Genomic DNA, 15527 nt, shown 5'->3' on the forward strand with positions numbered 1-15527 from the left:
GTATGTATAGTGATTTTCTCAAACATGGTATGAAATAAATAAAGTCTACTGAAAATAGTAACTTTGGATGGCTGTATCTCCTAAACGGTGCGTCGTAGCGCAAAAATAATCGAATTTTCGTTCCCCTTTGATGCCCCGTATACGTATACGCTTATAAAAAAACAAAAGTTAAAAAAAAATTCAAAAAAAAAACGAAAAAAAAATTTTTTGTATGAAAACGCACCCAAAATCAAATATTGTCTAGGGCCCGTACCAGTTGCAGTTGGCACGTCTATAAAGCCCCTTATAGTTTTTTTTTTAATTGGCTAAATACCTGGATGTTATGTCACAATTATCTGTGTTTGGAAATTAAAAAAGAAGACTTTGCCGGCCTTGGCCTTCAAGGTTTGTATGAAATTCCATTATCTATCAATCGTCCTAGCCGCACCTGCAACGTCATACTTCGCGCCATACTTTTTTGCGCCATAATCAATAAGGCCGTTTTTAGAAATTTTTGATGGACTCTAGAGCCTTTAAAAATCATCATCATCCTCCTTGCCTTATCCCGGCATTTGCCGCTGCTCATGGGAGCCTGGGGTCTGCTGTGACAACTAATCCCAAGATTTGGCGTAGGCACTAGTTTTACGAAAGCGACTGCCATCTGACCTTCCAACCCAGAGGGTAACTAGGCCTTATTGGAATTAGTCCGGTTTCCTCACGATGTTTTCCTTCACCGAAACGCGACTGGCAAATATCAAATGACATTTCGCACATAAGTTCCGAAAAACTCATTGGTACGAGCCGGGGTTCGAACCCGGGACCTCTGGATTGAAAGTCGCACGCTCTTACTGCTAGGCCACCAGCGCTTGTCGCCTTTAAAAATAAGAATATCAAAAAAATCAAAACGGCCCGACACAGATAAAACTAATAATAACATGTGTTGAAAAAATCATTGCTCTATCTTCAAAAACCAGGGAGGAAATAGTCGAGAGCGTTTGTATGGAGAATTGACCCCTCCCGTATCGTCTTAACAACTGTCACAAATTTTGGGTCCCAATTTTTGAAAATGCCCGTTAGTAGGTATTATCAAAGAGGATCGAGTATTATAGAGAGTTACTGTCAAAGTAAAATGAGTAATCACAGTGCATAGACTGCCATCTCTCGACACAAGCTTAAAACTTTTGAACCTCAGTTTTGACAATTTGGACCATATTCTTAGCTTGATATGTGTTAAAATGTCAAATATTAATAGTAGCGCCATCTAGCTGAGCATACCCCAAAGGTGTAATGCCATCTAGGCCACCGTACCTTTTTCTGTATGGTACTGAGGTACGTTTTTTTCGTTTTTTTCTTTATCTGTCTATACGGAGTTATATATGTCTTTGGTATTATTGAAGGTTTACAACAAAACTTAAAACCCAATTTAAGGCATTGTTTGCCTTATTAAAAAGTTCCACATTCGACGATGGTACTTAATACTGTTTAAAATTAAAGGCCATTAAAGATGACACAACTTTGTATTTATGTTCGCCAAAGCCCCATAATAAGCGGAAGATGACATGTGTGATGCGGCCCTTTGTGCCTTAACCGACGGTCGGGGCGTACCTTTATGAATGGAATTAATTGGCTTTTGTATGGATTGTGTAAACATTGCTAACTGGAAGTTATTTCAATTGAATACCAGGGCAATTCGAATTCACTGACATGAAAATTATATTTTGAATCACGCTAATAGGCTAGTTTCCTTTACTTAAAATAATAGTACATTACTACAGAGGCCGGGACAAAGGGGGTTGCCGGCTGAAGACATATAGACCGGATAGGTCTGAGGCGGGCAACCCCATTTCCCGCCGAGGTATGTATAGTGATTTTCTCAAACATGGTATGAAATAAATAAAGTCTACTGAAAATAGTAACTTTGGATGGCTGTATCTCCTAAACGGTGCGTCGTAGCGCAAAAATAATCGAATTTTCGTTCCCCTTTGATGCCCCGTATACGTATACGCTTATAAAAAAACAAAAGTTAAAAAAAAATTCAAAAAAAAAAACGAAAAAAAAATTTTTTGTATGAAAACGCACCCAAAATCAAATATTGTCTAGGGCCCGTACCAGTTGCAGTTGGCACGTCTATAAAGCCCCTTATAGTTTTTTTTTTAATTGGCTAAATACCTGGATGTTATGTCACAATTATCTGTGTTTGGAAATTAAAAAAGAAGACTTTGCCGGCCTTGGCCTTCAAGGTTTGTATGAAATTCCATTATCTATCAATCGTCCTAGCCGCACCTGCAACGTCATACTTCGCTGCCAATTATAAGGCACATAACATCAATATTGCATACCATGTTTGAGAAAAATATTTAATGCACGAAATAAAGCACCACATTTAGAAGAAAAATATGGACAGTAGTTACGTTTAAACATCATTTCTATTTAATGAGTCAAAGAGAACATGTACATACGAGGGCTGTTCCGAAAGTTTTGAGCTGCTCCGGTTCTATTCATGCGATTTGTTTTTTCTTTTACTGTTTTAATTTTTCATTACTGACTAAGGTGATGTCGATTTGGGTTTAGAAAGAGATTAGTTTATTTTTTTACTAGAACGCGTCTACGTTTAACCAACGCGAACATTTAATGACATCAATTCTTTAGACTCATATGTAGTGTAATTTAACATTATTTTTCATTGCAAGAGTTATTGTATTTGTAAGTGGAACTAATTGAGAATCGCTAATAAGATCATATGTTTATTTACGTATAATAGCGCTTGATTACGTAAATATAATAGTGACTTCGTGGAGGTTGACAATGAGCCATGTCCTAAAACCATGGATATATGATGTTTACAAATAAGTACCTACAACAATAAAATAAACCCTACGCGCAGTAATTCATGTATGGAAAATAGCAGAAAGACACAATTAATCAATCTCTGGGGGCATGTTATACAATTACTTGGATAATTGGTACCATATTCGATTAATAATAGAAAAAAAAAATCGTTTTTTCACTAAGAAGTCAGAAATTACTTACAAAACTACTTTTGATTAAAAAATATAATAAATTAATTATTCGCATTAATCTCAAAATTTCTTTTGGATATGATCTGTATTAAATACACAGAATAGTATAACATTTATTCAAATCGCATGAGTAGTGTCTGAGCAGGTAACAACTTTCGGAACAACCCTCGTACACAAGTACAAGCGAAATGCCTGATAATACAACGACATCAGTTAGATCAGTGTATTGGTGTTCGAATTTACCTGTACTAGTCATATTAAATGGCTAGGTCAAGACAGAAAGGCTTGTAAGCAATTTGTGAATGTCGCTTTGAAGATATTTTATGCACTAGGTACTCGTTCTAAGGTATTAATTACTAAGTAGGTAGGTACAAAATATTCTATGAGCATAGATATTTCTTTCTCAGCCTTCGATGTGTTTATGAATCACTGTTAAAATGAGAGAATTTCGTTGACAACATGCATTATAGGGGCATTTCACGAGAAAGTCGCTTACATGCTTTTGCCTTGTATGGCAGCTATATTAATCAAATCTGTAAAGCTCGAGAAAATACTGCCAATTGGTTATCCAAGTCATGGAAGGTTGGCAGACACAACTTCGCTTTCTTAGCGTCTTCAGAAGTATTAGAAGAATTACATGTCGTAAGCGACATTCTCTTGGAATGCCCCTATATACAATGAAACCAAAATTATTAAAAATATACCTAGCTATTTTTATGCAGAATATGTCAAAAATAAATAAGAAAATAGACTAAATATGACATGCAATAGCCAACGAAATTTATTTTAGTGCAAAATATCACACATAGCTTTTAAACAGCACACATCATCTATCAACAAAGACAAAAAATAAAACACGATGATCTTGAAAGAAGTAGGTAATAAAACAAGCAGACATTACTTCAAAACAAGGATTTTGGCAAAAATACCAAAATCCACATTTCCCTCAAACATCGACGTCCAAAGCTTCAAAAACATCAATGTCACTAAAATTGAACAACGAACCGAATTCACGTCAAACCTGAACTCTCAATCCTTGGTCTAACACCAGTCGATCCAACCAACATATCTCTGCAATACATTAAGAGAAATTCAAACTTGTGACTTTGAAATAAAGTCCATGAAGATAGCAAAATATTGTGGTACTAGTCAATATAAACCATATTATTTGTACCAAAACTTTAGGATAAACCCACCTTGTGACGTGGAGATAGAGTTCAAGGGATGTGTAAATGTGTGTGGTAGATAATGACACATACGGGCGCGTTCATTGGAGAGATTTGTCCAGATTGTGAGCCATCCATCAGGCCGAATGTCAAAACTAATACAGACCTGGTCCCGTGAGAGTCAGCATTTGTAATTATACACCGATCAATAAGGTATATTATATAAAATGCATTTTATAAATCAATTATTTACGAAGGGACTCAAAAAATGTATCGACCTGCATAAACATAACATTACGGGACGTTTTTGTTACCAATCTACACACAACTTACAAAACCAGAATCAATCCATAATAATGTAGTATCGATCCAGAGATCGTGAGTTCAAGCCTCACCCAACGCATTAATTAAATACACTTTTAAAATCCTACAAAAACTACAAAATACGTAAGGTGCATTAGGGTAATTCCGAATCACAGAAATGCTCGGATAATTTCGAAAGAGGAATCTTGATATGATGGAAATAATGGTGGTTTTTATACGACTTTCGAAATTAGACTATTTTCAGAATCACCCTAATGCACCTTACTCGGCATTGAAATCAATTATGATATTTTATGAGTCGATTGCAGGGCAACCATGTAACATTGTCATGCAATACTCTTGGCGTACTTAAAATATTATTTGTAAATAATAGACGCTTACTTCCCATAAAAGACAGCAGTATTTCCTGCAGTTATACGAAAATAAAGACAAATCACACATTCAGACACACATTTTTTTCACTTTCATAGCTGGACTATTTTATTTACGAATATTTCCGATAGGTTTTTAATTCTTATAGGCTTTTGCGTTTCTTTCTAATTCAAATTTGTGAATGTATGGACATTTTCTAGTTAGAAAGGCAATAAGTAGGTATATATTAAAGAAAAGTATTAAATGACATTTTAGTCCTAAAATGGGATCGGGAATATGCTGTTAAAATCTCTCGCAATGCTCACGAACACCGTGTAGAATACTCTCGCTAATAAGATCGTATGAGATCGTATGAAATCATATTCTATACAAATAAATCTTATTCTATTCTATTCTATTGAGTTACTGAGATGGCAACCCGTATTCCACATACGTGTATACGTGCTAGGTATAAATAGTTGATTAAAATTGCCATCGGTATAAGTAATAAATTTAAAATGGCTAGCCGAACAAAAACCGGCGACAATAAAAATAGAAAGCAGGCAGTTTCCGATTCTCGGATTACCCAATATTTTTGTTAAAAGATATTCTTTAGAATTTTAAAAACAAAACCCATTATAAGATTTATTTATGAGTTTACTGGAACAACAGAAAAACCGCTATCGCACAATGCACCGTACGCCAAACCTATAACGTAATTATACTCTAATATGGTATACTATTCCATACAAAGTCTACTCTCCTTGGTAAACTGTTTCCAGGACATCTGGAGCCCATGTGTCGAGGCATTTGACCATGATCGTACCCTTCGTTGCAAAAGTGACAGCGGGGGGTCCCTCAAGCCCCTGACCACGCCGAACGAGACAACGTGCACCGCTGCAGTAAGAGAGAGCGAGACAGCGCACCAATCAGAGCCTTGGGAGGGATAAGATCCCATAGAAGAAACGTGTACGCAATCGGATAATTGTAGCGACAAAAACCTTATATTATTGCTATTAAAGTTGATATTATCGTAACTAGAAGTAAGTTGGTTTAGTAGGGATTTCAGTCAACACGAGGGATGAGAGTAGCAGGACACTCTGATTTTAGACTCGAAGGGAGACCCAAGTCTTTCCAGCTTTGTTAAAATTTGTTCCCTGATCATATATAATCGTATTAATTGTTAAAGATTAATTGAGTAGTAATAGTAGAGAATAAAGCCAGTGGTTCCGGATTCGGCGATAAACGAGCTAAGTACCTCTTTTATCCAAACAGCGTCTTAAGTTGTATTTTAAGAAACACAACATAAATATTTAAATATCTTTGTCAAGTGCAAGGCAAGTTCAATTCTTGCTTTATAATCTGGATATATTGTTGGGACAGGTTCTATAACCTTGTGACGGTTAATTAGTATTATAAAGTAACTGTATAATGCTTCTTCAGTTTCTTTCAGCTTTGTGTTACATATCTTGTATGACACTTTATTGATGAATATTAGTGCGAGTTCGAGCCTCGCCACTATGTTAAATATGTTCCATATATATTTGTTGAAACCAGGATTCGAGTTCCTGAGATATTTAATGTACCTAACTACATTTCGTAAAGGATTGAAACGAGACGACCGATATTATATTGTTATATCCTACAGATTAAACAACATGTGCATTTATTATAACTCAAACTGTGTTTAGAGTAAACTGTCTTGGAAATTCTGTTATTACAATTCCTAATGAATTATTGTATTGTTGTATTAAATAGAGCATATAGATGTTATGTAGACATTGTATGTAGACGTACATTAATAAGGCGAAGTAAGGGTTTTAGCGGGTTTTCCCTTACTTCATGAGACATTGATTTAATATAATATATTGTCCCCGCAAAGGTATGGGCTATAGGTTGACTTGTATTGTATACACTTTTGTCTTATAATTTATATAAATATTTCAAGTGATAAAGGCCTAAATTGTTTCCCTCAAGTACGTATTTCTGTAGTGTATTCAAGTTTGCATTCATAGATTATTGATTTCATTTTATATAACGAATGCCTTATAGATTTCTTTGATAGGAACGCCCTATACCTTCATAAATTTGCGATAATATATTTCAATTTTATAAATCGCCATGTGCCTTTCCTTACAACTACCCCATATAGTAGCTCAGACTCCTTAGATTCATCTACATCCTAATCAATCTAATTTATTTAATTCTCTAAAGCCTTCAGCATGGTATTTTAGGTCCCCCAATACCATTACATTACTCACGAAAATTCTTAAATGAATAAAGCGTCCTCGTTGATTGGACTATGTATATGTATTTCAATGCAAGCAATGTCATCCGATTAAAATTGGCAGCCGATAGGGGAGACAGATTAAATAGATTGATATCATGGCGAGTTAATGAGAACAATGTATTTAAATCTAATAAGTAATCTTATCAGACCGGAACATTGTATTGGGATGATGGTAGACGTCTTATTGGGTTTTATTTCTACTAACTTAAAGCTTTTGTTAACGTAAGCACAGAATATATAATAGTACAAGTACAGAAGGCCCACTGCTTTGATGTTCACGACATGCCGCCTTTTTAAATGCCTACAAAATTCTAACAAAGAAACGAGCCGCACGTGCGCGACGCCCGGCGATAGGGTTGCCTACGGATTAAAACGATTTAATACTCAGATAAAATGTTATACAATTATGTTCAAGTCTTGGGTACTTTCTAGGTATAAATATATAGTATTTATAAATTTTTGTTCAAGTTCCAATATCACAAGCCTTATTGAATCTTTTCGGGGCCTTAATCAATAGTAGATCTGTGTAAACATGTCCCATGGTATTTATTTTATTCATGATATCTATTTAACTAAGCATGATTAGCCATTCCACACGCGGACATCGCATATTTATGAACCTTAAAAAAAAACTTGCGACGTAAAGTAACATTAGAAAGTGCGAACGTGCGTTCCGTGAGAACGCGCGCCACCCCTGATTAGGCCGCGAACACGCGGCCGCCGGCATGTACTTGTAGCGCGGCGATAGAATCGCGGAGTGAGCCGCCCCTGACGTAAGCAAGTTCGAAATAGTAAATTAAGACGATACAGGAGGGGTCAATTCCATACAAACGCTCTCGACTATTTCCTCCCTGGTTTTTGAAGATAGAGCAATGATTTTTTCAACACATGTTATTATTAGTTTTATCTGTGTCGGGCCGTTTTGATTTTTTTGATATTCTTATTTTTAAAGGCGACAAGCGCTGGTGGCCTAGCAGTAAGAGCGTGCGACTTTCAATCCAGAGGTCCCGGGTTCGAACCCCGGCTCGTACCAATGAGTTTTTCGGAACTTATGTGCGAAATGTCATTTGATATTTGCCAGTCGCGTTTCGGTGAAGGAAAACATCGTGAGGAAACCGGACTAATTCCAATAAGGCCTAGTTACCCTCTGGGTTGGAAGGTCAGATGGCAGTCGCTTTCGTAAAACTAGTGCCTACGCCAAATCTTGGGATTAGTTGTCACAGCAGACCCCAGGCTCCCATGAGCAGCGGCAAATGCCGGGATAAGGCAAGGAGGATGATGATGATTTTTAAAGGCTCTAGAGTCCATCAAAAATTTCTAAAAACGGCCTTATTGATTATGGCGCAAAAAAGATGTGGTATACAAAATTGGTAACAATGAGCCAAAAAAACTAAACGGTCCGGCACAGATTATTTCATTGTTATTCAGATTCTCAAATTTCGTTACGATTGATTAAGTTTTGAAGGAGGAAACAGTCGAGAGCGGAACCTCGATTTTAAAGACTTTTTCGCAATATCTTTTAACTGAGTTGTTCTTAATGGACAATTTTTTTCGATAAATCTAGTTAATAACACTAGTATACTCGTATTTAACTAAAATTCCCGAATTGAAAGGGGGTCCTTTCCATTTTAGCATTTTCAGTAGCGTCGTCTTAAGTACCTACATAGCTAGGCCGGTAAAGTAAGAAATGTCCCAGATCACAAGTAACTGTCGGCCGAGGCGCAGCCGAGGTCAACCAACAGGTGATCTGAGGCTTTCTTATTTACCGACCGAGGTATGTATCTGTATATGTACTATGTTTCTGTTCGACGGAGCGGCCTGAAATTCAATGGCGTGCTCTTTCAGATTTCAAGATACTCTTTGAGTTGCTGAGCCAAATTAGTAACTCATACTCATACTCATTTATTTATAATATTGTTACATATTACACGTCACAATTGATTTAGGTACATAATTATTATATGGTATATTAAAATTAAAATTATTATATTAGTATTCGTAGTTTGATATGTCGAAATATGGTAATACATTTTTAAATGTGTTAATGTAGATGGTTACACTGTTTAGTGAGTAAGGTTTCCCGATGTCAGTTGGTGTGGTTCCCGCCCAGGATCTTGTAGGAGTAGCGCTCCAGGTCCTCCACCACGCGATGGTGAGCACCTCGCAGCCCACGGAGCGAGAGTTCAGCCACTTCTCGTACGAGCCGTGCACCTGGGTGAGGCAATAATAACATAGGTGAGGTTATATTGCGTGGATAGGCAAATAGCAAGCCCTTTCAGGCCGATGGTACTGGGGCTGAATCGGGAAAATTAGTAGGTGCATTACGATACAAGTGCGGAAAAGTTTGATATTTACTCTTTACCTAACATAGTTTGTTAAAATACTATAATATTTGCAACAATTGCAACCCTACCGGAGTACCTTTTACTTAATGGTGTTTCAACACGTGTTTATGAATGAAATCATTTGTTTTTGCACTTAGAGTGTTTTAGTGTAGTGACCTTTTTCAACGTGAACTGTCGCGTTTGATCACAGACCAGTCAGAATAGACACAACATCATACACGGTTCATCCATATTTTTAATATTATAATAAATGTAATGTAATGTAATGCTATTGTTGAAAAATGACGACTAGTAATTTTAAAACTAGTGGTATTAGACCACTCGTTTTCGATTAGGTTAGTAGAATTTAAATCGCTAGTAGTAGTTATTGAACGAATTTCACGAAATCTAATAGCCGAGATTCAAAAATCGGCCCCCTGTTCATACAAGTTTCACTTGGGCTCCAGTCCATCTGTATCGTTTCTATTGTTCTTTGATATTCATTATAAATTACCAATTCGTAAATTTCATACTGGCAACGAAAACGTGTCTTCTATTCCGTGTCTAAGAGGTAAGTAATCTGTGTTTCCCAAACTTTCCACATGTCCATCGAATTGTTTTACACTTCGCTAACTGAGGTGGGCGGCCTGGACATTAATTTGACACACATTTACTGGGAAAATAGCGGAATTTGTGAAACACCTGCTTTCCTTCAATATACTGTTTGCGGATATAAATAGTTTAAGTACACCGTGTCCAATAAGTTTGAATACAGCACAAATAGCCAATAAAACAAAATGAACAAATAGTTACTACATTATTATTATATTTTATGAATGGCACTCTTATTTACTACATTCACAACAAATGTTTTGGAATAACTCCAGCATTAACTTGTTTACCAGCCTCAAACGCTTCTCAAACGGATCACACGCGGCACGCACCGTTTTCTTCACATTTCATCCCAAATACTCTCGATAACCTTTTTGAAATGATCTAGGTTTATGATTTTATAAAAATTTAGTCTTCAAAGCATGTATGACCATACAAAATAGTCTAATACACCTAAACCTGGAGGCCTGGGTGGCCACTCATGTTTCGGATAAAAAACTGCCAAATTAGTCTGAAACTACGCTAGAATACCATTTGCCGAATGTGCTGGAGGTGCGTCTTGTTGGGACACATGATACTCATTCCCAAGCATCCTTTTTAACTTTAAGGCATTTTTTCTCCAAAACCTTGGTTTTAAAGAAAAAAACGTTGATTTTAACGCTTTTATCTGTAAGTACTGAAGGTAGTTTACCTCGCTTACATACTGCATCCCACACCTGGGCCGATGGTGAGCTCTGGAACCTAGGCACATTTTTCTAGTTGCCCGGAACGTTATCTATCCTCGGTACCCATAATAGTTTATTTTGGACACGTGGCGTCTGTTTTATCACATACAGATTCTCCTTATGAAAAATAACTCGTCACCTGCGTGCCGAGCAAGTATTTTGTTGGCACTTTACCTCTTTGTTTTTCTTAGACACTTCGGAAATTTCATGTACTTTGTGCTTGTATTTTATTAAGAGGAATATACTCTTTAGTTTAAATAAGAATTTTATGGCCTGTGATCCCTATATCTTTAGAACTGAGGTAAAATGTGAGTATTCGGACTTATTGGACACGGTGTATATTTAAAGAAATAAGATTACCGTAGGCGTCTTTGATTCCGATATTTCTTTCAATGAAGTTGACAACGATTTTATCACCGCAGATTGCGCAAAATATAAAAGTGCAAAAGCAAAAAAGAGTAACCCTTTTTTCCTCTTTTTTGCCAAGCGCCACAAGACAATCTATCTTAGCAACACTTAACTGTTGTCATAGAAAAGTGCCAGAATAGTTTCCACGTGCAAAACGGTTGTTTTCTTCGTATATGACATTTATTTCAATACAACAAGATAAATAACCTAACCACAAAACTAAATTTTCAAAAATCCCCCGACTTATATAGTAGACCGATATTCATGAAACATGGCTAAGAACACTCCCGACTAACAGCTTTCAAACAAAAATAAAAACTAATTCTAAATCGGTTCATCCGTTCGGGAGCTACGATGCCACAGACAGACACACACACACAAACAGACAGACAGACACGTCAAACTTATAACACCCCGTCGTTTTTGCCTCGGAGGTAAAAAATGAATACCTTGAGATCTTAAACAAAAAAAAAATATATTAGATTGGCTAGGGCCCACGGTAAGCTCAAGAAGGTTGTGTTGTGGGTACTTAGACAACGATATATATAATATATAAATACTTATATACTTACCTACATAGAAAACATCCATGACTCAGGAACAAATATCTGTGCTCATCACACAAATAAATGCCCTTACCGGGATTCGGCAGGGTCGCTACCGACTGCGCCAGACCGTTCGTCAAGAAAATGATCCTCACATCGGAAATTTTAATAAAAAGCCTACCTATTCATAAAATTCAGCTTTAAAAGCTTAATACCTATTTTATCGAAGAAAGGCCTGAAAGTAATTTGAAGTACGTATCTTTCTTCAGGATAAAGGTTATGTTGATGCATGCGTAGGTGGTTAAATGGCGAGTACTTTGCTAAGCATTGTTATAGTTAAATTTTGAACACGTGTATCTAAATGTCAAAATACAATTATTCTCAAAAGTATCCGACTACGGATGACTTTTCAGAATATTGATAAATCTGTACAGTTTTTAGGTCAGATTTTTTATTTTTTTATTTTTTTATATATATATATACATATATATATTGGGGACACCTTACACAGATCAACTTAGCCCCAAACTAAGCAAAGCTTGTACTATGGGTGCTAAGCGACGATATATACATACTTAAATAGATAAATACATATATACATAGAAAACATCCATGACTCAGGAACAATAATACTTATATGTATTTTATAGACACACACAATTACAAACCGAGAATATTAGGCATGAGCCAAATAAGAAAAACATTAAAAACGCATTAAAACTGTACCTCTTGCAAACACTTAAATGACACTTACAAACGTGTAAATGTCATTTAAGTGTTTAAATATGTAATTAATATTTTTTAAATTATAAGTATATACATAAGTAGTTTAATCTACATATTTGCTAACTAGAGACTTATACCTGCAGACAAACTGTAGATGCAGTTTTGCAGGGATATGTTTTAATTATATGTCCTATACTGTAACTGATAATAACAATAAATAAATAAAAAAAATAGACACATTTGAAGTGTTGTAAAAGTGCCCCTGTGGCCTATTTGCTGTTTTTTTTTTTAATTCCGCTTTCACTGCTGTACATAATATACTGTTCACATATTAGCACATCGGTAAGTAAGAACTTTCTAGAAAGAGTCTGAAAATCCATACTTATACTAGTATCCATACTAATATTATAAATGGGAAAGTGTGTGTGTCTGTTTGTCCGTCTTTCACGGCAAAACGGAGCGTCGAATTGAAGTGATTTTATAAGTGGAGATAGTTGAAGGGATGGAGAGTGACATAGGCTACTTTTTGTCTCTTTCTAACGCGAGCGAAGCCGCGGGCAAAAGCTAGTAACATTATAAATGGGAAAGGGTGTGTGTCTATTTGTTCGTCCGTCTTTCACGGCAAAACGGAGCGACAAATTCGGTCTGGCGTAGTTGGTAGTGACCCTGCCTGCTAAGCCGCGGTCCCAGGTTCGAAACCCGGTAAGGGCATTTATTTGTGTGATGAACACAGATATCTATTCCCGAGTCATGGATGTTTTCTATCTATGTAAGTGCCAGAATAGTATAAATGGGAAAGGGTGTGTGTCTATTTGTTCATCCGTCTTTCACGGCAAAACGGAGCGACAAATTCGGTCTGGCGTAGTTGGTAGTGACCCTGCCTGCTAAGCCGCGGTCCCAGGTTCGAAACCCGGTAAGGGCATTTATTTGTGTGATGAACACAGATATCTGTTCCCGAGTCATGGATGTTTTCTATCTATGTAAGTGCCAGAATAGTATAAATGGGAAAGGGTGTGTGTCTATTTGTTCATCCGTCTTTCACGGCAAAACGGAGCGACAAATTCGGTCTGGTGTAGTTGGTAGTGACCCTGCCTGCTAAGCCGCGGTCCCAGGTTCGAAACCCGGTAAGGGCATTCATTTGTGTGATGAACACAGATATCTGTTCCCGAGTCATGGATGTTTTCTATCTATGTAAGTGCCAGAATAGTATAAATGGGAAAGGGTGTGTGTCTATTTATTCATCCGTCTTTCACGGCAAAACGGAGCGACAAATTCGGTCTGGCGTAGTTGGTAGTGACCCTGCCTGCTAAGCCGCGGTCCCAGGTTCGAAACCCGGTAAGGGCATTCATTTGTGTGATGAACACAGATATCTGTTCCCGAGTCATGGATGTTTTCTATATATATAATTATGTATTTATCTACATATATAAGTATGTATATCGTCGCCTAGCACCCATAGTACAAGTTTTGCTTAGTTTGGGGCTAGGTTGATCTGTGTACGGTGTCCCCCATTTATTATTAAATTAACGTGATTTTTTAAGTAGGGATATGTAGTTGAAGGGATGGAGAGTAAAATTAGGCGACTTTTTGTCTCTTTCTAATCCCCCACTTTCCTCAAATGGGAGTGGAAGTTTGTATGGAGCATTCCGTTATTTTCGAATTTATCGCGAACGAAGCCGCGGGCAAAAGCTAACGGCCCGGCCACGACAGCGGTGAGCGGCAGCCATACGTGCGAATGAAAAGTCCCATCGCTGTGTCTCGCTCCAATGTATGGCCGCCGCTCACCGCTGTCGCGCTTAGACCAATGTCGTGGCTGAGCCGTAATAGTTTCTTATTCAAAAAAAAAACAAAGATCTGTCTCACGCCGTTACAATTCAATAAACGACAGGCTAAGTACGTACAATGGACCGAGAAACATTAATTGTTATCCATAGCTAATCCGTCATATTATGATTAACACAGTCAATATTGATCTACCATTACCCTGTTTATCATAATATTATATTGTCTATTGAATTACCTAGTCAGATCCAAACGTATTAATAATATTTAGTTTCCTCAAAGTATCGTTAAACTTTGACCTTTTAGAGACGAGTAAATAATTAAGATTGAAATATACATATATTTATATATTTATGTATATTTCAGTATTATATTATCAGTCTGTTGTATGGGTTTTTTTGGGCCGATTTTATTTTGCTGTCCATGTTTTTCTACCTACCATCATTTTGAGAAGAATAAATAACAAATATAATAGTGTGCAACTTTTTCTAAGGTACATTTTTTTTTTTCGATTTTTTTTATACTACGTCGGTGGCAAACAAGCCTACGGCCCGCCTGATGGAAAGCGGTCACCGTAACCTATGAACTATTTTCTTAGCAGTTTAATTGTATGTCCCACTGCTGGAAAAAATCCCCTTCCTTTCTAAACTGTAGTCGCTGTAAAATACGTCGAGGTCCCTTCACCTTTGGTCTACCTTCGTACTACTTAAGGCCATGCATCGATGAATATTAGGAGTTTAGATTCACTGGTGTGCTTAGCCCCGGAAACCTAGAGATGTGATATTTCTTGACTATATGATTGAAATTTTTGTACGGGTCGAAACACGAATGCTTACAATTTTCTCGATAGAAATTTAATCCAAAGTGAGGCCTTGATTTTTCGTTTGACTAACATTGTGAGAAAAATATGCAACTTTAATCAGTCTAACCTACTTTAAAGTGAAGGTTTCCAAATTATCTAGTCTGTCGCTGAGGGAAATATTTTTTATTATCGTATATCCAAAGTTTTATCATCATTTCCGATATCATGAATTCAACAGAAAACGGTCATTTTATGCGGTTCCGTTTCTCTTTCTTTCATACGTCAATCGTATACATGTGTCCTTATTGTCAAAAATGTCAGACGGCCGGCAAAATAGCGGCAGGCAGCAAAATCGGTCAATTTGGTAATAATAATGTAAAGTAAGTAGGTAGTATCTTTAAGGACGTCTGTCTGTCTGATTTCTGTGTCAAAGAGAACGCTCTTTAGTCATAAAATAACCTGTTCTTTACCTA

This window comes from Leguminivora glycinivorella, chromosome 9 (genome assembly GCF_023078275.1).
Source record: "Leguminivora glycinivorella isolate SPB_JAAS2020 chromosome 9, LegGlyc_1.1, whole genome shotgun sequence".
NCBI lineage: Eukaryota > Metazoa > Arthropoda > Insecta > Lepidoptera > Tortricidae > Leguminivora > Leguminivora glycinivorella.